Genomic DNA, 26,632 nt, shown 5'->3' on the forward strand with positions numbered 1-26,632 from the left:
CAGGCATCAGGAATCGCACTGAGCACAGAAGGGCTTCACCCTCTATTTGCCTGGAATTGTTGAGTGGATCCAGTTTCGTGTTCCGAATTTGGAACCCACTTGAATAAATGAGGTCTAAAGAACGGGAGAGAAAAATCAGTCACACTAATATAACTTTGACAAGTTTTTAGAACTCACTGCCAGAAAATCATTAGTCTCTCTCTCTCTCTCTCTCTCTCTCTCTCTCTCTCTCTCTCTCTCTCTCTCTCTCTCTCAACATTTTCCAGATCACTCCAGGAACCAAAAGGACTAGATAATATGTATATTTCGAATATTTGTAAATGGTGCTTTATAAAAATTCATTATACCTGTTTATTTTACAGCTACATTTCATAACGACTTGTTATGCGTTCTTTCGTACAGAAACAGGTAGTTCTTATACATGTTATATATATATATATATATATATATATATATATATATATATATATATATGACTTTTTTTATCACATCGCCGTGATTCATATTCAATCAGTAAGCTACAAACGTCCTTTAATATCCAATTCGCTCTACCTCGGAAATAATATATTTTCATACATGTTACCGAAGGGGAATTTTTTAGTGATAATAAGTTCGTCGTCTCGTGGGCTCGAACCAGCGAAGACAAGAACTCAGGACTACATTGGACGCATTTTAACCCACGCGGCCAGCAAGTGAGGTATAAGTGGATATCGTCTTCCCGTATACAAATCGCCCGTCGAACTCAGGTGTTTGTATTTGGAGACGATATTCACCCACCTCTGCCATGCTAACCACGTAGTGCGTTTGTCGCACGCAGCCATATTATGACTTTTTTTATCACATCACCGTGATTCATATTCAATCAGTAAGCTACAAACGTCCTTTAATATCCAATTCGCTCTACCTCGGAAATAATATATATTCATATATGTTACCGAAGGGGAATTTTTTAGTGATAATAAGTTCGTCGTCTCGTGGGCTCGAACCAGCAAAGACAAGAACTCAGGACTACAGTGGATGCATTTTAACCCACGCGGCCAGCAAGTGAGGTATAAGTGGATATCGTCTTCCCGTATACAAATCGCCCGTCGAACTCAGGTGTTTGTATTTGGAGACGATATTCACCCACCTCTGCCATGCTAACCACGTAGTCGTTTGTCGCATGCAGCCATATTATGACATTTTTTATCACATCACCGTGATTCATATTCAATCAGTAAGCTACAAACGTCCTTTAATATCCAATTCGCTCTACCTCGGAAATAATATATTTTCATATATGTTACCGAAGGGGAATTTTTTAGTGATAACAAGTTCGTCGTCTTGTGGGCTCGAACCAGCGAAGACAAGAACTCAGGACTACAGTGGATGCATTTTAACCCACGCGGCCAGCAAGCGAGGTATAAGTGGATATTGTCTTCCCGTATACAAATCGCCCGTCGAACTCAGGTGTTTGTATTTGGAGACGATATTCACCCACCTCTGCCATGCTAACCACGTAGCGTGTTTGTCGCATGCAGCCATATTATGACTTTTTTTTGTCACATCACCGTGATTCATATTCAATCAGTAAGCTACAAACTTCCTTTAATATCCAATTCGCTCTACCTCGGAAATAATATATTTTCATATATGTTACCGAAGGGGAATTTTTTAGTGATAATAAGTTCGTCGTCTCATGGGCTCGAACCAGCGAAGACAAGAACTCAGGACTACAGTGGATGCATTTTAACCCACGCGGCCAGCAAGTGAGGTATAAGTGGATATCGTCTTTCCGGATACAGATCGCCTGTCGAACTCAGGTGTTTGTATTTGGAGACGATATTCACCCTCCTCTGCCATGCTAACCACGTAGTGCGTTTGTCGCACGCAGCCATATTATGACTTTTTTTATCACATCACCGTGATTCATATTCAATCAGTAAGCTACAAACTTCCTTTAATATCCAATTCGCTCTACCTCGGAAATAATATATTTTCATATATGTTACCGATGGGGAATTTTTTAGTGATAAAAAGTTCGTCGTCTCGTGGGCTCGAACCAGCGAAGACAAGAACTCAGGACTACAGTGGACGCATTTTAACCCACGCGGGCAGCAAGTGAGGTATAAGTGGATATCGTCTTCCCGTATACAAATCGCCCGTCGAACTCAGGTGTTTGTATTTGGAGACGATATTCACCCACCTCTGCCATGCTAACCACGTAGCGCGTTTGTCGCATGCAGCCATATTATGACTTTTTTTATCACATCACCGTGATTCATATTCAATCAGTAAGCTACAAACTTCCTTTAATATCCAATTCACTCTACCTCGGAAATAATATATTTTCATATATGTTACCGAAGGGGAATTTTTTAGTGATAATAAGTTCGTCGTCTCATGGGCTCGAACCAGCGAGACAAGAACTCAGGACTACAGTGGATGCATATTAACCCACGCGGCCAGCAAGTGAGGTATAAGGGGATATCGTCTTTCCGTATACAAATCGCCTGTCGAACTCAGGTGTTTGTATTTGGAGACGATATTCACCCACCTCTGCCATGCTAACCACGTAGTGCGTTTGTCGCACGCATCCATATTATGACTTTTTTTATCACATCACCGTGATTCATATTCAATCAGTAAGCTACAAACATCCTTTAATATCCAATTCGCTCTACCTCGGAAATAATATATTTTCATATATGTTACCAAAGGGGAATTTTTTAGTGATAATAAGTTCGTCGTCTCGTGGGCTCGAACCAGCGAAGACAGGAACTCAGGACTACAGTGGACGCATTTTGAGACCAGCGGCCAGCAAGTGAGAGGTATAAGTGGATATTGTCTTCCGTATACAAATCGCCCGTTGAACTCAGGTGTTTGTATTTGGAGACGATATTCACCCACCTCTGCCATGATAACCATGTAGTGCATGGCAGAGGTGGGTGAATATCGTCTCCAAATACAAACACCTGAGTTCGACGGGCGATTTGTATACGAGAAGACGATATCCACTTATACCTCACTCTGCTGGCCGCAAAGGCGGGTTAAAATTAAAGAAAAACCACTGTAGTCCTGAGTTCTTGTCTTCGCTGGTTCGTTTCACGAGACGAATCTAACTTATTATCACTAAAAATTCCTTCGGTAACATATATGAAAATATATTATTTCCGAGGTAGAGCGAATTGATATTAAAGGACGTTTTTGTAGCTTATTGATTGTATATGAATCACGGTGATGTGATAAAAAAAAGTCATAATATGGCTGCATGCGACAAACGCACTACATGGTTAGCATGGCAGAGGTGGGTGAATATCGTCTCCAAATACAAACACATGAGTTCGACGGGCGATTTGTATACGGAAGACGATATCCACTTATACCTTATTTGCTGGCCGCGTCGGTTAAAATGCATCCACTGTAGTCCTGAGTTCTTGTCTTCGCTGGTTCGAGCCCACGAGACGACGAACTTATAATCACTACAAAATTCCCCTTCGGTAACATATATGAAAATATATTATTTCCGAGGTAGAGCGAATTGGATATTAAAGGACGTTTGTAGCTTACTGAAAAAAAAAAAATATATATATGTATATATATATATATATATATATATATATATATATATATATATATATATATATATATATTTATTTATTTATATATATATATTATGTATATATATATATATATATATATATATATATATATATATATTTATTTATTTATATATATATATTATATATATATATATATATATATATATATATATATATATATATATATATATATATATATATATATATATATATATATATATATATCTATCTATCTATCTATCTATCTATCTATCTATATATATATATATATATATATATATATATATATATATATATATATATATATATATATATATATATATATATATATATATATATATATATATATATATATATACATACAGTATATATATATATATATATATATATATATATATATATATATATATATATATATATATATATATATATACATACAGTATATATATATATATATATATATATATATATATATATATACATACAGTATATATATATATATATATATATATATATATATATATATATATATATATATATATATATATATATATATATATATATATATATATATATATATACAACATATATAAAAACTACCTGTTTCTGTGTTGAAACAACGCATAACAAGTAATTACGAGATGTAAATGTAAAATAAACAGATATAATGAATATATATATATATATATATATATATATATATATATATATATATATATATATATATACATATATATTTATATATATATATACTGTATATATATATATATACAGTATTTATATATATATATATATATATATATATATATATTATATAATTATATATATATATATATATATATATAAATATATATATATATATATATATTATATATATATATATATATATATATATATATTTATATATATATATATATATATATATATATATATATATATATATATATATTATATAATTATATTATATATATATATATATATATATATATATATATATATAATATATATATATATATATTTTATATATATATATATATATATATATATATATATATATATATATTTATATATATATATATATATATATATATATATTATATAATTTATATATATATATATATAAATATTTATATACATATATTATATAATTTATATAATATATATATATATATATATATATATATATATATATATATATATATATATATATATATATATATATATATATATATATATATATATATATATATATATATATATATGCTTTGTAAAGAATACTCTTCTCACTACCAGGCATGGACTGATGTTAATAAATCCCAGTTCCGTTAAGACCAATTGCGCCTCTTTTGACCAAAATGTTGCAGCCGGGAAGAGGGTCACAGGACAAGCAACCCCATCCGAAGACACCTAGGTTTTTATTACTGTACCGATTCTACTCACAGCAGATTTATTTTCCGATTGCAGAAACGCTTTCGGGTGAAAAACTGAAAGCGCTCTTACACTTTGAAAATATCTTCCCAACAGTATGTGTCAAAATATCACAAATAAAGATCTTATATTATTGCTTTTGATTAAACTGGCAGGATATTATTGACAGCAAAAGCCAGCACCGGCTCTTGCAAGATACCACAGTTCCTGTCTGTGTTTGTGTTCATCGTTTTCCAAGTGGCTTCGAGGGACCTCTGAATCATTCAAAGAAAAATGTGAGATTCTTATTTTCGTCAATAAATCAGACGAGTTGTTTTCAGTATTTTCCATAAGTGAATTTGCAAATGTCACCTTTTATCCACATGAAATACCAGATATAAATGAACATCGTGCCACTGAATAACTGCTGTTAAGCAACACGTACCATAAAGGTCTCTGAAAATCTAAGAAAAAAAAAAACACGCCTTGAATAAACTTTTTCTCGATTACCGTTTAATCAATTTATTTTTACTGTCGGATAATTAAGAGGAAACTAATGAGGCTAGGTACCCGAAACTTACCTAACGGAAGCCACGATCGAATTGAAATAATGAGGGTAAAACACCCATGTTATTCAAGACCGCCCTAATTTCCTTCTCTTCGGGAACAGAAAGTTAGATTGCGCCCTTATTTTCTTTGAACGGCTCTTCGTCAAGAATGCATATTATTTTTATTTTCGGCGAATTTTTATTAGCTTTTTGCAATGGGTTTTCTTTTTGTTCTTTAACAAAAATGTAAAAATTTGTTTCATTTGTGCCGATTTATTCATATTATCTGAAGATGAGTCTTTAATACGAGTATCAGCACAACCCATCATAGTTGTTTTTAAACTCAATGTCATTATTTTTTCACGTATATGGTAACCTACAGGTTTTTTTTATTAATACACCATTTACTACTCATGCTGGGAACAATCTTTTAGAACCAGTTTTTCTTCGGTTGACCCACCAGTGAATTACGTACCAAGTGTTCAGTCCAAAGTCTTTGATAGCAGCAAAGAATGTGGTCCTAAATTACTGGAAAAGTGATGTTAATGATGAACCACTGAAAAACTTTGCCATACACCTAAAAGAAAAACAATTTTCTCAAAGGACTGGGAAAAATGACATCCAAACCAATCTAATTAAATAATTTTTCTTCCTAATTACTGGTAAGAAAGAACTAACGTTACTCGCAACTTAAAGTTCCTCCTAAACCATTAGAAAAACTATCAATATTGCTGTAGTCTAACGGGAATGAAGCAGCTTTGATCATAAAACCACGACGAAACCAACTATGCTCTCCAGCAACCAGTTACAAACATCAATGTTTTCGATCTTTCCTAGACAGTGACCCCCAAAGGTTTTCGGGGGTCGTTATCTAGGACTAACATTTCTTGGGGTCATTATCTTTATGATACTGACAGTCTTTTGTTTATGTTTTCACGGTAATCCCTCGCGGGTTTCTCCTAAACATGCCACAGAGTTAAAACCCTCGGGGGTCACTATCGAGGAAAGACCCAATGTTTTTCCTAAGCCACTACGAAAGAAAATAAAACTGCTATATATAAACTGATGGGAATAATTAAAATCCAACGCTGATTCCAACTAAATGAAAACGTTGATCCATGTCATTCAAAAAAAAAAAAAAAGTTCACCCTACACCACAGAAGGACTTGGTTCCTAAACCAATAAAAACACTACTAATCCTAAATTGCTGAAAAAAAAACATTGCTAATTTTGAACTAATAAAAATAAATGAAGTAAAATGTTTCCTTCTCCCATAAAGAACAGTACTGTTACAATGTTAACCCTAAACAAATGATGAAAAAAGTTAATCTAAAACTACGAAAAATCAAAACCAAAATTATCCTAAACCGTTGAAAATGGCGTCTACGTATTGCTCCTGAAAGAATGCCAGGGAACAAAGGCGACCTCCCTGACGGAACGGCGGCAGTCTTCGGCAATCTCTGAGGAGGAAGCGTTTCCGGGTTCATCATATTATGCTCTCGTTGTGCTTTCGCATCGGAGGGAAGTCTTTACGTGCTCGCTCCATTAGGAGGTACAGGGAAAAGGGGATGGTCATCTCGTTATTTATTCTATCTGCAGAGAGAGAGAGAGAGAGAGAGAGAGAGAGAGAGAGAGAGAGAGAGAGAGAGAGAGAGAGAGAGAGAGAGAGACCTTTTCTAGGCAAAGGATCTTTTTCACATTCTCCAAAAAAATTTCATTAGATTTCATTGATTTTCTCATTCATTCACTGATTGTTTTCTTCAGTCATTTTGTGGCATCTTCCCTCTTGTGTTTCCCTAATTTCTAAAGAAGAAAAACCAAAAAATGTGAAGTAGCAAAATATCCAAGAATTGGATATTTATACTGAATCAAATATACAGTGAAAATACCATTTTCGAGTGGTATCCCTTGCTTAGACGAATCGAAAGACCTGGTAATTTGTGAGAGAACAATCGTGGATTAAAACAAAGCACCACAGAGACCTCACTCAAGGCAAATTTCCTTACCTTCCTTAGCCTGGGGAGGTCTTCCAACTGTATTTACCGTGGAGAAGCCAGCTAAGTTCGCAGCATAGCTTGTGCCTGGAAAAAAAAAAGAGGAAAATTGTGGTCAGCTTTCGTAATTATAAAACTGCTGGTTGGTTTACGTTTCACAGGTCGATAAACAAGACATTTTACCCGTATTCTAGAATTATGTGCGTTATGAAATTAAGAAGTGACGTTATATTCTCAATGTTTCAAGCATTTAGAATCAACTTTCCGTTTAATGATCGCTCCCCCAACCCCCTGCCAGTCATAAGTTTAGTTTTGTTCTTTCGACACCTAGTGAGGATAAGTGAACAAGTTAAACATAAAGATTTCGTATTCTTGTATCAGAAATGGTGATAACGATACACGTTCTTCTTTGAACATTTTCAACTTTCATAATAATAATAATAATAATAATAATAATAATAATAATAATAATAATAATAATAATAATAATAATAATAATTTGGCAGCAGACCCTCTTTTAAACAGGTTCTATTGAATATTATTGCTGCATCAGCTGCATTTATTTTGTAGAAGACTTTTTCTATTTTCCTTATTGCGGACTTCTCTTCATTGGAGGTGCGTGCTAACAGCTCGCCTATATTTGTCATTTCATGGGGGAAAAGTAAAAATGTGGATTCTACTTCTTTATGTATTCCATACAGTTAGTTCTATACAATTGTTGCCGCGACGTTTCGACAGACTCTTCTGTCATTCTCCAGCTGGAGCTAGTAGAGGACTGGCAGATTGCATAGGTCCTTCTGAATTTATACACGGGCTTCAGCGGGGGGTGTCATGGACGGCGAATTCTGATTGGTTGCAGTCGGCGAACTTCAAGCCAAATTTCTGCGGCGAAGCTCGATCCTGACAGATCTTCGCAACCTGGGAATATCACTCATTCCAGAGTTCCCATTGGCCTGCCATTGTGTGATGTCATGCCGACTGACATCATCGGTAGTTTGGTTGCTATTGGGCGGAGGGTGAATGGTGTCATTATTTTACTCTTTCTGTCGTAGTCGGGGGGGTTGTCTCGAAGGGCGCCTCGCTCATCAGGGGCGCCTCCATTCTCAGGGTTGTCATTTTCAGGTATTGGTTGGATTTGGTGGGTGTTCTGCATTACTCTTCTCAAATTCGTGGGTAGGAGCGATGCCTCCTGCGTCGTATTCATTGTTGGTTTTCTCTCAGCAATGAAGAGCGCCTCTAGCAGGCGCAGACATTGAGGGTTGGCGGCTCTCCCGATTATACTTATATTTTGTAAAATACTGTCGCAGGAGATGGAAATATTGTGGGTAGCACGGGCGTGGTTCTTGATGGTACCCTCCTGGGCGTGGCGGGAGATGCTTTTTGACAGACGCATCGTGGTCATTCCAATATAAGCGCCGGGGCATCCTCGGACAGGACATACAAATTGGTAGACCATGTTCTTCTGCTTGAGGGGTTCTCTTGCTGGCGGAGAGGGGTTATTCTTCATCACGAGATCACTGGTGCCACAGTTCTTATAATAAATTACAAGATTTATTTTGTTACTGTCTTCGGTCGGGGTGACGTTTTCCATGACGATTTTCTTCATGGAGCTCTCGTCCTCACGGTACTGGGGATGCATCCAGGCGTTATAATATATCTTGATGTCATCTTGGGAGGCAGGTTGTGGGTTCTCACCGTTGTACCATTTTTCCAGGCCAGTTCGAATTTCTTTGTTGACGAGTTTGTTGGTGAAACCATTATTCACCAACATTTGTGCAGCACGTTCGAATTCCTTGTTAGTGTCCTGCCAGGTGGAGCAGTGGGAGAGGGCCCTTTTAATGAAGGTCCTGATTGTCGTATTCTTAAACCTAGCAGGGCACTTGCTATCTCCATTCAAGCAAAGTCCCAAATTGGTGGATTTTGTGTACACTGATGTCTTCAAGTTCCGTTCCGTCTTTGTGACCATAACGTCGAGGAAGGGGAGCTGGTCGTCTGTGCTGAAGTCGACAGTGTGGTTCAGCACACTACATTGCTGGAAGGTCAGACGAAGGGCTTCAACCTCCTCCTCATTGTCTGCTTGAACGAAGACGTCGTCGATATATCGGGCATATTTCTTCGGCCGCTGGATTCTCTCGAAGACATGTTCTTCTGCGGTGCCCATGTAAAAATTTGCAAAGAAGACGCCCAATGGAGAGCCCATCGCAACGCCATCCTTCTGTCTATACATGTGCCCTTTGTGCGTAGTGAAAGGCGCCATCTTCGTACAGATCTCCAGCAGAGCCTTCAGGTTGCCTTCTGGGATGTTCAGCGTGGTCATTGTCGGGTCTCTGTAGACTTTGTTCAGGATAATTTGGATGGTTTCATCCACAGGTACATTGGTGAATAGACTCTCTATGTCCAGAGAGGCGATGGTCCCTGCTCCCGGGGAGTCTCGGATCACTTCGAGGAATTCCACAGAGGACTTCAGGCTATAACTGCTCAGGACATAGGGGGTCAACATATGATTTAGTTGTTTGGCGAGGCCGTAGGTCGGGGCAGGTGTTTGGCTGATGACTGGGCGGAAGGGGTTGCCAGCCTTGTGTGTCTTGACATTCCCATACAGGTAACCAAGGTCGAAGTCACCTGCAATGGGGGGAAGGTGGACAGCATTGCTGGCAGCATTCACAGTGCTGATGATCTTATTAGCTTCCCTCTTGATGTCTTCGGTGGGGTTCCTCGTCAGCCTCTCGAATTTTGTCGTGTCCAACAGGATGGCATCCAATTTGTCGAAATACTCCTCCGTAAGTATAAGGACAAAAGCTGCTGTCTTGTCAGCGCGACGTACTGTGATGCCTTCCTTTTCCTTCAGCTCCTTCGAAGCTTTCCTCATCTCACGGGTGCAGATTCTACTGTCGTAGGCCCCTCTCTCCGTGAGGGCTTCTGCTAACAGGAGTGGCTGGAGGGAGTTGGAAGTTCTAACGGTGCCTCGGGATTCTAACTGTTGTATAGATTCTATCATCAGTTCTATTTCCAACCTCTTCTCGTGGTTCTTTGGCCTCGAAATAAAGTGGCAGTTCAGCTGCAAATTCAGCAAAGCATCTTGATCCGGGGAGGGCTTATACAAAATATAAGTATAAAATTGGGAGAGCCCCCGACCCTCGACGTCTGCATCTGCTAGAGGTGCTCCTCACTGCCGAGAGAAAACCAACAATGAATACGACGCAGGTGGCATCGCTCCTACCCACGAATTTTAGAAGAGTAATGCAGAACACCCACCAAGTCCAACCAATACCTGAAAATGACAACCCTGAGAATGGAGACACCCCTGATGAGCGAGGCGCCCTTTGAGACAACCCCCCCGACTACGACAAAAAGAGTAAATAATGACATCATTTATCCTCCGCCCAATAGCAGCCAAACTACTGATGATGTCAGTCAGCATGACATCACGCAACGGCAGGCCAATGGGAACTCTGGAATGAGTGATATTCCCAGGTTGCGAAGATCTGTCAGGATCGAGCTTCGCCACAGAAATTTGGCTTGAAGTTCGCCAACTGCAACCAATCAGAATTCGCTGTCCATGACACCCCCCGCTGAAGCCCGTGTATAAATTCAGAAGGACCTATGCAATCTGCCAGTCCTCTACTAGCTCCCGCTGGAGAATGACAGAAGAGTCTGTTGAAACATCGTGGCAACAATTGTATTGAACTAACTATATAGAATATATAGAGAAGCAGAAAAAAAGTATACCTTAGTTTTACCAGACCACTGAACTGATTAACAGCTTTCCTAGGGCTGGCCCGAAGGATTAGACTTATTTTACGTGGCTAAGAACCAATTGGTTACTTAGCAACGGGACCTACAGCTTATTGTGGAATCCGAACCACATTATAGTGAGAAATGAATTTCTATCACCAGAAATAAATTCCTGTAACTCTTCATCGGCCGGCTGGGGGAACTGTACTCCGGCCCAGATTTTTTACTGTTCCCCCATAAAATGACAAATATAGGCGAGCTCTTAGCACGCACCCCTAATGAAGAGAAGTCCGCAATAAGGAAAATAGAAAAAGTCTTCTACAAAATAAATGCAGCTGAAGCAGCAATAATATTCAATAGAACCTGTTTAAAAGAGGGTCTGCTGCCAAATTATACTAATTTAAGACTGCACGACCCCTCAGCAAGGACAAGTGAAGGTACCAGGAGCTTCAGGCGGCCCCTCCTACAGCGGCAATTGGGAATAGGCGGCCCCTCCTACAGCGGCAATTGGGAACTAAGACGTCGGAGTTGCGCGACCTGCACAACGAAGCAGCATGCCTACACCAGCAATGGGTGAATGCCCGGCAGCGGACGAGCAGACCCACTGACGGAGGAGATGGAGCACCCGAAGCAGAACAACCTGGTCCCTCACAATACTAGTTCCCATGAATGACGACAAACTGATTGAGATCGACCACGAAGATGACCACATTGATCACGAACGTGTCCCCCACCCGATGATGAATACTGAAGAAGAAGTTTTGGCCTGTCTCAACCGCCTTTGAGAGGATGATATGACCCAACACATGAGGGGCGTCATGCGCAAACTCAGAGCCCTCAACGGCGGTAAGTTACGAGTGCTGCAGCAGCACAAAGGCTACATCAATTTGACAGATTTCCAGCCCTCCCCGGATCAAGACGCTTTGCTGAATTTGCAGCTGAACTGCCACTTTATTTCGAGGCCAAAGAACCACGAGAAGAGGTTGGAAATAGAACTGATGCTAGAAACTATACAACAGTTAGAATACCAAGGCACCATTAGAACTTCCGACGCCCTCCAGCCACTCCTGTTAGCAGAAGCCCTCACAGAGAGAGGGTCCTACGACAGTGGAATCTGCACCCGTGAGATGAGGAAAACTGCGAAGGAGCTGAAGGAAAAGGAAGGCATCACGGTACATCGCGCTGACAAGACAGCAGCTTTGGTCCTTATACGTACGGAGGAGTATTTCGACAAATTGGATGCCATCCTGTCGGACACGACGAAATTCGAGAGGCTGACGAGGAACTCCACCGAAGACATCAAGAGCGAAGCTAATAAGATCATCAGCACCGTGAATGCTGCCAGCAATGCTGTCCATCTTCCCCCCATCGCAGGTGACTTCGACCTTCGTTACCTGTATGGGAATGTCAAGACACACAAGGCTGGCAACCCCTTCCGCCCGATCATCGGCCAAACACCTGCCCCGACCTACGCCCTCGCCAAACGACTAAATCATAAGTTGACCCCCTACATCCCGAGCAGTCATAGCCTGAAGTCCTCTGTGGAATTCCTCGAAGTGGACATAGAGAGTCTATTCACCAATGTACCTGTGGATGAAACCATCCACATTATCCTGAACAAAGTCTACAGAGACCCGACAATGACCACGCTGAACATCCCAGAAGGTTCCCTGAAGGCTCTGCTGGAGATCTGTACGAAGATGGTGCCTTTCACTACGCACAGAGGGCACATGTATAGACAGAAGGATGGTGTTGCGATGGGCTCTCCATTGGGCGTCCTCTTTGCAAATTTTTACATGGGCACCGTAGAAGAACGTGTCTTCGAGAGAATCCAGCGGCCGAAGAAATATGCCTGATATATCGACGACGTCTTCATTCAAGCAGACAACGAGGAGGAGGTTGAAGCCCTTCGTCTGACCTTCCAGCAATGTAGTGTGCTGAACTACACCGTCGAGTTCAGCACAGGCGACCGGCTCCCCTTCCTCGACGTTATGGTCACAAAGACGGTACAGAACTTGAAGACATCAGTCTACACAAAATCCACCAATTTGGGACTTTGCTTGAACAGAGATAGCGAGTGCCCTGCTAGGTTTAAGAATACGACAGTCAGGACCTTCATTAAAAGGGCCCCTCTCCCACTGCTCCACCTGGCAGGACACTAACAAGGAATTCGAACATGCTGCACAAATGTTGGTGAATAATGGTTTCACCAACAAACTCATCAACAAAGAAATTCGAACTGGCCTGGAAAAATGGTACAACGGTGAGAACGCACAACCTGCCCCCCAAGATGACATCAAGATATATTATAAGGCCTGGGTGCATTCCCAGTACCGTGAGGACGAGAGCTCCAAGAAGAAAGTCGTCATGGAAAACGTCACCCCGACCAAAGACAGTAACAAAATAAATCTTGTAATTTATTATAAGAACCGCGGCACCCGTGATCTCGTGATGAAGAATAACCCCTCTCCGCCAGCAAGAGAACCCCTCAAGCAGAAGGACGTGGTCTACCAATTTGTATGTCCTGTCCGAGGATGCCCCGGCACTTATATTGGAATGACCACGAAGCGTCTGTCAAAAAGCATCTCCTGCCACGCCCAGGAGGGTGCCATCAAGAACCACGCCCATGCTACCCACAATATTTCCATCTCCCGCAACAGTATTATACAAAATATAAGTATAATTGGGAGAGGCCGCCGACCCTCGACGTCTGCGCCTGCTAGAGGCGCTCCTCATTGCTGAGAGAAAACCAACAATGAATACGACGCAGGAGGCATCGCTCCTACCCACGAATTTGAGAAGAGTAATGCAGAACACCCACCAAGTCCAACGAATACCTGAAAATGACAACCCTGAGAATGGAGACGCCCCTGATGAGCGAGGCGCCCTTCGAGACAACCCCCCCGACTACGACAAAAAGAGTAAATAATGACATCATTCATCCTCCGCCCAATAGCAGCCAAACTTCCGATGATGTCAGTCGGCATGACATCACGCAACGGCAGGCCAATGGGAACGCTGGAATGAGTGATATTCCCAGGTTGCGAAGGTCTGTCAGGATCGAGCTTCGCCGCAGAAATTTGGCTTGAAGTTCGCCGACTGCAACCAATCAGAATTCGCCGTCCATGACACCCCCCGCTGAAGCCCGTGTATAAATTCAGAAGGACCTATGCAATCTGCCAGTTCTCTACTAGCTCCCGCTGGAGAATGACAGAAGAGTCTGTCGAAACATCGCGGCAACAATTGTATAGAACTAACTGTATAGAATATATAAAGAAGCAGAATCCAGATTTTTTACTTTTCCCCCATGAAATGACAAACATAGGCGAGCTGTTAGCACGAACCTTCAATGAAGAGAAGTCCGCAATAAAGAAAATAGGAAAAGTCTTCTACAAAATAAATGCAGCTGAAGCAGCAATAATAATAATAATAATAACAATAACTGCTCCGTTCAAGTAGGTAACCCTTCAAAGTTACACAATACCCTAACGCAAAAGATGACCAATTGCTTCAAGAACCCTTCGTAAGTGGATCTTAAGATACGGCTTTCTACGAAGAGAAAAATTAAGGAATTAAATCGACTTCCAGGGGCACAGGGATGCTATATTCTTCTAAATGGACCTCTCTCTCGCTCTCTCTCTCTCTCTCTCTCTCTCTCTCTCTCTCTCTCTCTCTCTCTCGCTGGTTCCGTGAGGTAGGTCGGGGATAACCGACTCATTTCTGACAAAAGGTCGAATTCGGCTTAACAATGTCTCGTTCATAAGGTCGCAGGTGGCGAAACGCGACTGTTGGTTGCATCTGGGGTATTCTTGAGGAAGATATTGCACGGGGAAGACTTTGCAGGAATATTTTTACCAAGAAAGGTTTTACTAGAGGAAAATATTGCATAATAGAGATACGGCCAAAAAATGTCAGTAAAGACAGAATGACGATACCAGAGTATAAAGGGAATCTTTTGAAGAAGAAGAAGAAAAAGAGGAAGAAGAGGGGGATGAAGAACCAGGGGTAAATGAAAATATAAGGAAAATATGATGACAGAAACAAGAAAGGGGAGAAAAATGAATATCTATGTCACAATTGAGAAGAATCTGGCAAGAAAATAAAGAGGTGTGAATGTAACTGTTATTGAGAATAAAGAACGCTTTATTAGTAGATCAAATATAACAAAGAAAAAGATCTCTAAAGGGGTGTCCGTTTATTTATAAGCTTTAGGGGCATTTATTTTTTATTTCATTTCCTAATCTAGCATAAGAACTTGCATGTTCACTACGTATGAAATACAAAAGTAAAACTTTCTTCACAAAGTGACCTTCAAATTATCAATATTTCTTATCATAATATTGCCCTTTATTCATAAAATTGTATATAATTACGAATAAAAAAATAACAACATTTGTATCTTTTGATGAAGAACAGTTTCCTTAGAGAGAGAGAGCAGGGACATTTCAAGACGACGAAGGGAGAGCAGGGAACACAATAACTAATTGAAAGAACAACAACAGGCTTAAATGGAAACAACATTTAGATAATGAAAGAACAACAGAAGAGAAAGAGGGACAGTAAATGCAGAGACAAACAAGATGGAGGTACGTAGCAACTGCAACCGTTCGAGAGCTGCAACAGTCTCTTGATGCATGTGGACTTGAAGCTGAAACTTAGTAGGGTACTAATAATATTAATGTGCAAAGTTATGAGCTGATTTTCTATTTACTGTGCAACCTGCTCTGCAAAGTGAGAAGCAGATGTTTCCGTTTACTTTCCTTATGAGAATTTATTTCGTCGAAGGGAGCTGAGATGTGTCCTCTAATACAGGTTCCTCAAGAAACCCACTTTTGATCTTACTGGGACGCTGTAGTTATTAATCATTCACTTATTTATGATTTATTTATTTATTTTTTTAGAAGTTAACGAATCGGTTGCATTAGTTAGGTACGTTTAATATTACAGCATCAACATATTTAGGATAACGTTTAGTGCTACAATTAATTAATAACAATTATTACCAGTAACAACCAGATTCACAATGCGTCGTCAACAGCAGAAATTTTACTGTACATCAGTGGCCTTATTAAAGAAAATGGCGCTTAATGTTTCACTGCCAGAATGAACTTGTCTCTTGAAAGTGACATAGTGCATGAACCTCAAAATACTATGTCAAGACTACACAGAGTGTAAAATACCAATGCTTCCGAAAGCATAAAAAATATATTGTCAAAATTAAACCTATTAGTAATAAATCTAACCCCTTCTCTTCGAAGTCAGTAGTTTCGGACACTTCTTTGCAGTCAGTTGTCTTAGACGCTTCACATTTCTTTTTCCGGAAATCATGTGTACAGACAGACTCGAAAGCATGGCTGTCCTGATGAGACAAGTTGATGCCCTCTTCATGCACAAAGGTGTTTACATCGGGAACACATTAGTTAAAAGACACTGCTTAACAGAAAGCATCTCGAAATACCATTGATATCTTGCATATGCAATGCAATATTCTCTGTCGCTTCCCTCTGCAACTGCCGTTCCTCTTCTTGCTTATCTCACTGCCTGCGAGTGTAAACTGTCATCCGTCAGAGTTCTTTATTTATAATTATTTTGTCATTATATTTTGGTTTTATTAATATTTTACGAGAAAATCTTCAAAATAATTCTTTTATTAATGTTTACTGATTATCTGTAACCTACAGTACATTATTTCTTTTTAGTGCAAGCCGTTTCCCTCTAGAAGAGGTGGCTCTGAAGAAAAACTTGACATCTGTCACAGTGACATTCATCCTTTGACAGATACATCAGGATTGTACCACCTTCGCAGAAAAATCTCCACAGCATCAGCTGCTTCATACTCGTTCGCTTAAAGCTTGTCAGCAAGACGTAAATGTTCTTCTCACATACTGCGACACTCACCCCAATCGAGTATTCACTCTCGAGTTTCCTTGAGCCCTTCCGTTCCAACGCCTCTGCTGCTCTGTTTAGCCGGGACTTTCTGGGTTTCCCTCTCCTACTTCCTGCGATGGTTTCCAAATCATACACCCTCTTAAAAAAACTATTTTCTTCCATCCTTTTAACACGAACGAACCACTTCATACCAAAATCATTTTTCTCCTCAAATATTCTTTTTGCCTTATGGCTGCAGCTGTAAATTTCCCTCCCTTCGTCCTATACCAATCCTACACATATTGAACAGACTATTCCCCTCATTTATATCCAACAACCGCAGTTTAGTTCCATAAAGAAGAGCTGAAACAACAATCCATTCGATCACTACAACTTCTGCTTAAATTTATATTCTTCTTGATAACTTCATTTTAATGGTTATGAATGTATTGAGGATAATAGCATCAAATCATTGACTATGATAATGCAAGTGTTTTAGATGCAGGCATGAAGCTTAAATAAATGGAATTCAGTAGCAGCGATAATCATTACCATTATTATCGTTGGTAAAGGTAATGTCAACAATGAAGACGAAGGCATCGTTACCAAAAAAATTAAAGCTGAACTTCATAATAATTGTGATGAAGCCAATGCCAGATATAGAAAAGACTTCAGAAAGTCCAAAATAACTAAACGGCCAACCGAGGGGAAGTGAGGGGAGTCGACATAAACAACGCTCTCTGTGAATAAGGGGAATGACGAATTAATGGCAACAATTATGGAATATCAGAGGGGTTCTCGCTGTCACCTCTGCCCTGATCAGAATTTATCTCTTCACTTATATATTCATACCTTGTTAATCTCCCTGCCTGATTGCGTACCTCGTTTCATTACCCGGTAGTTTCACATCTTTTTCATTCATATACTTGTATGCTCTATCATTCATTTATTGCAATACATATATATATATATATATATATATATATATATATATATATATATATATATATATATATATATATATATATATATATGTACATTTATATATGCATATATATAAATAATTATCTGATTATACACTTTTTCACCATTAAGCACAAGACATTTCATACTCATGGTATCAAGCCACAAATATCCCTTAAGATGGGATGCATCCGAAGATTTTAATAAATGACAATTCACCTGCCCTGGCCAAGATTCGTTCATCTGAAAACGTGTTATAATTGTCGGAGAAGCCATTTTTGGTTTTGGCATCTGAGCAGGTATGAGTATCCAGGATGGAAAAACTACCACCCGAATTCCTTTTGATGCTGATCTTTGACTAATCTTCGTAACTAATCTTTGCGTAACCGGTCAGAATTTGCCCGAGATGTAACCGAGTACTACGACCTTTCCCTGAAAAAAGCAGGACGCCATGTCTTAAAAACTAACCATATAATTTTCTTGCAAATGCCAGGAAATACCAATCTAAAGTAACTTAATTCTGGTCCACATCTTTATTTGGAAGACAGCATTTTTTGAGGCGTACTTTCGAATCAGACCAGTCACTCCTCCAACTTCACTTCATAAAAAAAAAAATTCTATTCATTTCTAACAAACTCTCATTTGCATAATTCGCTGACACCATGGCTCACACTGCGCCACCACCGTTTCGATCATAAATCATTTTTAGGGTCACGTTTCTCTTAATTACAGAGTCGCTAGAATTGAAAAATGAATGAATTGATCCACACGTGTCGTCGTAGTTCGAACGTCACTGATTCTCACTTCCAAAGTGAATTCTTTGCAGATATTCATAGGAAAGTTATGTATATCTTCGATGTTAGTAAATACTTTCGTTTTCCACCTATGGATGGATGCCTTTCATAGAACCCAGCTCTCCAATTCATCGGCACTGGCCAGGCCATTCTTACTGGGGTTGGGGGGAGGGACGAGGTGAGGATTAAGTCAAAGCAGTATCGGTGCCGTTTAAAACTTTTTACTTTAGCGAAATATAAATAATCTATCTTGATAAAATGTATTTTAACAGCTTGAGTTACTGATACAAAATCGAATTTCATATTATTGTGCGTCTTCGTCTTCTGGAAAATGTCCCCACAGGGTTCATTAATCATTCTGTCTGTCTGTCTTTCTGTCACACACATACATATGTGTAAACACACATGCGTAAAAGGAACTTCAAGTCTTAAGGAACTAGTTCGCAGATCAGTGTCTGAGTTTGTGAAGCAAACCGAAAGGTGATCGCATTTTCTAACAACAGTCCCATAAATCAAGTTCTCTGAATAGAAAATAAACTCCCAAACTTTATGCTCTATTTGTAAGTGGGAATTCTTGTGCAGCTCTCTTGTATACTTCTGTTATTTGCCTTCTGGTTACCAGACTGAGTTCCGTATTTGGCCAAGGGAGAGTATCTCGATATTGGTTTCTGAGTAAAATCAAAAGAGGACAGAGATAAAATATGAACAGGAAGTTCTGCTTAATGAATGTTCATCCCTTCATTAACTTACATATATATATATATATATATATATATATATATATATATATATATATATATATATATATATATATATATATATATATATATATATATATATATATATATATATATATATATTATGATTAGCAAGAATTCGCTAGCAAGTTGCCTTCCCCCTTTTTGTTGTTGGTTGTTCTGTTGTTTTCATGTACTGCCAGCCGCCCGATCGGCCTGCCATCTGTCTATCGACTTAGCACAGTCAGAATACAAGTGTTTAAAAGATTAAGGCCACTCCCTTTTTAAAACAGAACTTTCCTTCGAGGCAAAAGTAATCTGTCTTGGGCGTTTTTCTTACAGGCAAAGCCTCCCCTGCGGGCATCAGGTGCATATGATTCAAAACCCCCTGCCCCATAGGAGGGGATAAAAGCAGAAACCCACGAGGTCTCGAGGCTTACACGGGGGCTGGAAGATATGGAGTGAAGATGTCCTCAACACCTGGCCCCATCGATGCCCTTGCATCCTAACCACGTGGACCTTTCCAAAGTATACTTTTTCCTCGTGCCCCTCGACCTCATTCGAAGTGTTTGCTCCACCATTGGCCTGCCTCGAGCCCACACGCCATTGCTTGGAGTTTCGAGGAGTCCCCATCGCCTTGCCCCTTTACGGAAGCCATTGCATCTCACCACGTGGAAGAGACTCGCCCTCAGAAATCGCAAGTCATCCGCGGACCGCCTTCTACGCGCCCTCGGAAAATCTGCTACGGTAAAGTGCCCTTGGAAGAGCCCCATTTCAGTCACGCTTTTGTCTCGTAACATTTGCTTAAATAGAAAGCCAGAAAGAATCCCTTGTCTAATGTCCGTGCGCCTCTTGCATCGACAGTATTAAGTCTTTATTACTCCTTTGGCACCCTCAGTGCAGCTTCGAATTCATTATTCTTTTGTCTATTTTCATTACTGGCGTATAATGTGCATATCTCTCATTTCAGAGGGACCCTATTTCGTGGAAGCTTCTCGGACTGTGTCTGGAATCCCCCAGTTTCATTCAATCCCGTAGGAATCCTCTTCAGGATCAGAAATCTACTTGAGTTCCTCTTTCCCGTACTGATGTCATTTATGTAAATACACTCCTTTAAATTTGCCCACGTGTTTTACGTAATATTTCCCTCAGTAACAAGAGCCCTATGCTCATATGAAATTCTCCTTTGTTTTCCTCTTTTTTTACGTTTTCCTGTACCCACGAAGTCAGAATCACAAGGCTAAATTACCTTAAATCGTTGCTACCTGTCTCACAGAGAATATCTCAAACTAAAACCACGGAAAAACGTAAAAATGGCGACCTGGCCATAGATCTCGTTTTGCAGTTGCAGTTCCCCTAGTGTTGCTTTATTGCATTTGCAACGTGCCAGATCAGCTATTAGCAAAGCTAAGCTGGGTACGAGACAATTACGAACCTTTTGTGTAAAACCAGCACACAGATCCGGAAATTCCACGTAAGTAATATGTTTATCTTAGCAAAACCTTTTTACAATCGTGACTGTTCCTAGGAATTAGAAATAGGGACGCATGTATTCACTGAGAGAAAAGAACTGCCGTATTAGATTCGTTAATGCATGCCTTTCAGGATAGGTAGTTAGGAAATAACCAGTGCTAACCATCCTTTGCTTCGAGGAATAGTGCGAAATTCCTCTGTGTTAAAATCTTTGCCATATTCTTGTTTCGAGGAATAGTGCGAAAGAAATTCCTCTGTGATAACTTTTACTTCGCATATCGAATTAGCGAACTGTTATTTAGGAGCGAATAAAATTCCCACGTGGGACACGACGAAGTCAGCTTGCATTGCTGAAAATTCTCTCAGTGTAGTTAGAATTCGAGTTAGGTGTTAGGAAAGCGAAATTTAAACTCCGCTTATAGGGAAAATTACTAGGTCGTTTTACTGTTATCCTCTCAGACGACTGGGAAATTTCCCAGAATCCCAGACGGTCTATAAATAGACGGGTTCATTCACCCCGAATCTAAAAATAACTCCGGTGATGGTCAGGCATCCTTCACCCCACCCCCATGCCCGCGTGTGTAGCATTTTTTTTTTCCCTCCATTCATTTCTCAGCAAACATTTTTCTTTGGTTTTCCCGTTAGTAATTTCTAAGTCCTAAGGGACGAATTGTATTCCCAAGTCCTACGGGCAAGCCAAATAACATTCTACGCCGCAAGTGGCGAGATTTTTTTTTTCCAAATTCCAAGTCCTCAGAGACTCATACTAAAATTCTACGTCGCACGTGGCGAGAATTTCTCCAAATTCCAGTCCTCAGAGACTCATACTAAAATTCTACGTCGCACGTGGCGAGAATTTCTCCAAATTCCAGTCCTCCGAGACTCATACTAAAATTTCAAACGCGTGGCGAGAATTTCTCCAAATTCCAGTCCTCAGAGACTCATACTAAAATTCTATGTCGCACGTGGCGAGAATTTCTCCAAATTCCAGTCCTCAGAGACTCATACTAAAATTCTACGTCGCACGTGGCGAGAATTTCTCCAAATTCCAGTCCTCAGAGACTCATACTAAAATTCTACGTCCGCCTGACGTGGCAAAAGAATTTCTCATTCCTGCGGGAACCCAAAATTAAGTCCTTTTGAGACATTATACAGTGTAGTTCACACACATCTAAGCCCTTACAGGACTGATCATTCTAGTTCGTTAGAACAACTCCTTAACTTCACGCTACAGCCGGCCAAGTCCGAGCGTGACAAAATCCAACTACGTCTTCCGAGACACATATTAAAATTCGTTCGCCAAGAACAACCACGTCTTTCCAAGACATATCAAATTTTAACAAAAGTCTCCTCAGACTTACTAATCACCTGTCTTATTCAGACAGATCCATTCTCCTGCAGTCTGAACAATTGAGTGTTTCAGATTCCTGCAATTGAGTCTTTTCAGACAACCTGAGTCTTTTCAGACATATCATATACCCATTATTTCAAGATGGCTAATACCAGAGCCCTACAAAACGAGGGTTTCAAATTCTACATGTCCGCTGGGAAGGACATGGGACTATCGGGGCAAGATCTGAGAGCATGGGTTCAAGAACGAGTGGACGATGCCAAGGCGGAGAGCGCAAGAGAACGTGAAGAGAGAGAGAGGGAACGAATTGCCCAAGAAGCAGGAGAAGGAAAAAGAACATGAAGAGAGAGAGAGAGAAAAGAATTGCCCAAGAACAGAGGGAGGAGGAGAAAGAACGAATTGCATTAAGAGAGAGGAGAGGAAAGAATTGCCCAAGAACAACGGGAGGAAAAAGAACATGAAGAGAGAGAGAGAGAACATGTTTAAGAGAGAGAGAGGGAACAGAATTGCCCAAGAACAACGAGAGGAGGGAGAACAGAATTGCCCAAGAGAAAGAGAGGAACGAGAATGGGAAGATCGAGAGCGAGAAGCGCGCCCATGAGCTCCAGGTGCTAGAACGACAGCACGCCACCCCCCCCCCCTGCAGCGGGAATGAGTGCCCTCAGCCAAGCTCACTCGTTCATGCCAAAATGGACAGAGTCCGAACCCGAAGTATGGCTTGAAAGGGCCGAACGAGTCCTGGAGTGCTGCGATCTCTCCCCTGCGGAACTCTCCCTTGTTCTCACTAAATTCCTGGGCGAAAAGGCTCTCATTGCCTACCACGCCCTTCCAGCAGATGATCGGGGAAATTGGGAAGCCGTATGCCAAGCAGTTCTGAAGCGTGCATGAGATTACCCCGAGCGGTGGAGGAGACATTGGAGAGAGCAGCCCAGAGAAGCAGGCCAGACTTGGTCCGATTGGGCGTACCATTCTTGGCGTTGACAAAATGGCTCGATTCTGAAGGAGCCACTAACACCGCCAAGGTACTCGAGCGGTTTAAATTCGAGCATTTCCTGCGCTACGCCCCTCCTGCCCTCGCCACTCATATAGTGGAAAAAGCCCCAGCCACACTCACCGAGTGTTGCCGAATAGCAGATATGTGGGAAACTCACCACCCTCAAGAAGGATCCATGGGGCGGAAGATAAATCCCCTGTCCCTCCTCGGAGGTTCAAATTCCCACAAAAATGGGAACTCGGGCAAGCCCCTAACTTGCCATTATTGCAAGAAAACGGGGCATTCCTCCGAACAGTGCCGGAGCAAGAAACCGGCGCCTCTCTCTCCCGGAAAACCGCCCAATAACTCGCCTGCGCCCTCCACAGGGGCAGCGCGGAAAGATTTCAGTCAGACATTTTGCACGGCGTGCAAGGTTTATGGCCATTCTCCCGCATGGGCAAAATGCCCACGCAACAATAAATCAAATACTCCCACCGTCACCCTGGCCATCACAGATCCCACGTCATTAGGCCCTCCCGCCGAAGGGCCTGTATACGTGACTCCTCCCCGAGGTAGCCACCCAGCGTGCCGAGTCACTGCATTCGAGGATTCGGGCGCACAAATCTCCCTCATCCGAAGGGACAGAGTTCCCTACGGAGCTATCGTCAATAGACGAAAACTCGTCACGATCGAGGGAATACATCAATTTAAAATTATACTCCCTACGGTCCAATTGAGAGTCACAAGACCTCTACAATCCAAAACTTGCAATCTTGCAGTAGCAAGCCATCTCCCCGGAGGCTATGACGTCATCCTGGGACAGGACTTTCAGTCCCCACCGAAATCACGACAATCTAGGGATCCACATTTCCCGAATCATTCCGCGGGCGCGAGTAATTCTCCCCCGCTTCCCCTCAGCCAAGACTGGCGCCCCCTGGGTACCAGCAGGACGTGCAGTCCCCACCAGTGCCACTTGAGTACGATGTACAGTGGCCCCCTCGATCGGTTCCCGATCCAATTCCAGTGCCCGGCCCTGCCTCAGTGCCAGTGCCAGGGCCCCAATCAGATCTCCCTTCCGGAGATGCCAAATTCCAGCCGGTGCCACTAGCATGCCTCGAGCAGTGCCAAGCTTCGTCCGTCCTGACCGACGAGCCCAAGAAACCTCTGATAGCGCCTGACTCTGCCCTAGTGCCAGCTCCAGAGCGCTACTCCGATCTCCATTCACGGGATCCAACTCAGGACCCCCTCTCTTCCCCCGGCCTGGCACCGCTACCAGCGTCGGTAAGAGAGATGGTTCCTCTCGACCACCACGGAAGCTCACCTGCAGGTGCGGCCTCGCAACCCGTGCCTGAGCTGGTCATCGTTACCTGCGAGCCGCTCACGCCGCCCCCGACCGCCTCCTCTCTGCCTCAGCCCGTCGCCGACGTAATTGCAAGTCAGGATTCTGCCATATCTCCCTTGGCCGATGAACTACAAGAGATGCGACGGATCATGGTAGAACCAGCACGGAAAACTCCTGCGTCAGCTGTCGCAGCAGCAGGCCCAGGTGGCACTCCGTGCCGCCCTCCGGTCGCGGGCCCTCCGCTTCCCCGGCCGAGGACGACTGTCCCATTAAGAAAGGCTCGAGGCGAAATTACCACGGGCGTGGGAATTTCCAGGTAGTTTACAAAGAGCTCTAGAGCTCCCCTGGCACCTGTGCCACCATTTCATTTTTCGAAGGTCTTGGCACCTCTAATCCAGAAGGGGATGTCAGACCCTCCTCTATCTTCCTCCGTTCCTCAGGAACTTCTATCTCTTATCATCCTCTATTAATCTTTCCTTAAATTATCACCACAAGAGGCAATTAAATACGGGATACCATTCCCCACGCAATGTATAAATCATTGAGAATAACAGAGTGAGAAGTGGCACGCCCTTGCGCCCATACCTTGGCACCGGGCGTGCATGTCATCTTTTCCTGAAGGAGTCGCGCCCTTGGGTTCCTTTCCTCGCCCTGGGACTGAAGTGATAGTCCGGGCTGTAATTTATAGGCGAAGGACGATAAATTCCCGCCCTAACACAATAAAACCCTCACTCTTTTCCCTTTAAATCTTCTGCCAATATCATTTACTTTCTTTTAGTCATTTATTTATCTTTATTTTAATGAATCGCGAGTCATAGACTCTTGCCCTTGTGATTTAAATGCCCCTTTTGTAAGCTCTGAGGACGTGTCCCGCCTTTCATATGCGGTCAAGTTTTCATTCGTAACATCTTGGTAATTTTCCTTTTGTTATTATTATCCCTTTTCCCCCCTTCCTTCCTTCCAAGAACTCTGTTTGTCTTAGACCCCACATCTTTTGTCTGCTCGCCCCGTCATAACATTGAGTACTCGGTGTGGGCCGTGGATGCATAAAATTAGCGTAGTTTAAGGTTAGAGAATTAAAAGCTCGCGAATACTCTCGCCCGCATACGACTGTCAAATTCCGGTGTGTGGGTCGTGGGGCCGTTGAACGATAGCTAAGCAAAGAACGTTAAACGAAGATATATTACCAATGCGAATATGTATAGTCATTACAATATCGCGTAAAGGGGATGTCATTTACAAAAAAATAAACGCTGTTTTTCATTTATACAGCCTCTTCAAGGCAAACTGTACTAACAGCATGCATTTTATCTAAAATTAAGTAACCGTGTATTTTAATTCTTGAACAATAACCTTTCTTTTCATTTGTTGACCATAGCCTGATATACGTGGTCTTATAATCTTAATTAATTCACAATTGTTCGAGTCACTTTATAAAGTTACCAGTGGGTAACCAAATCTAAAGTAATTACTCTTTTGCAAGTGTTTAAATCACTTTGCGTCCTGTTAAAGAAAATTGTCCCAATGTGTTATTAAAAGTAATGTCACAGCTTCATAAAACCCTTAGTAGTAAAGTTCATTGCAAGGCAGAATGTAGAGTAACGTAAAGCATTTGCCGCTCATTCTCGCATATCGATGTACACACCCGAAGGAGGTATGTACATCATTTTGTATGGGGAGGTATTATGATTAGCAAGAATTCGCTAGCAAGTTGCCTCCCCCCCTTTTGTTGTTGGTTGTTCTGTTGTTTTCATGTACTGCCAGCCGCCCGATCGACAGACTATCTGTCTATCGACTTAGCACGGTCAGAATACAAGGGTTTAAAAGATTAAGGCCACTCCCTTTTTAAAACAGAACTTTCCTTCG

At 41.2% G+C, this 26,632-nt stretch overlaps 1 long non-coding RNA gene across 1 annotated transcript in view; it reads right to left on the reverse strand.

Annotated features, from left to right (window-relative positions):
* LOC136841494 (uncharacterized) overlaps positions 1–26,632 on the reverse strand; it is a 409,598-nt gene that overhangs the window by 29,932 nt on the left and 353,034 nt on the right. Inside the window, exon 2 of the long non-coding RNA XR_010853966.1 lies at positions 7,543–7,617. This is a non-coding gene — a long non-coding RNA (uncharacterized lncRNA). The remainder of the gene's footprint in view (positions 1–7,542; positions 7,618–26,632) is intronic.

The sequence above is a fragment of the Macrobrachium rosenbergii genome, chromosome 1, assembly GCF_040412425.1.
Source record: "Macrobrachium rosenbergii isolate ZJJX-2024 chromosome 1, ASM4041242v1, whole genome shotgun sequence".
Classification (NCBI taxonomy): domain Eukaryota; kingdom Metazoa; phylum Arthropoda; class Malacostraca; order Decapoda; family Palaemonidae; genus Macrobrachium; species Macrobrachium rosenbergii.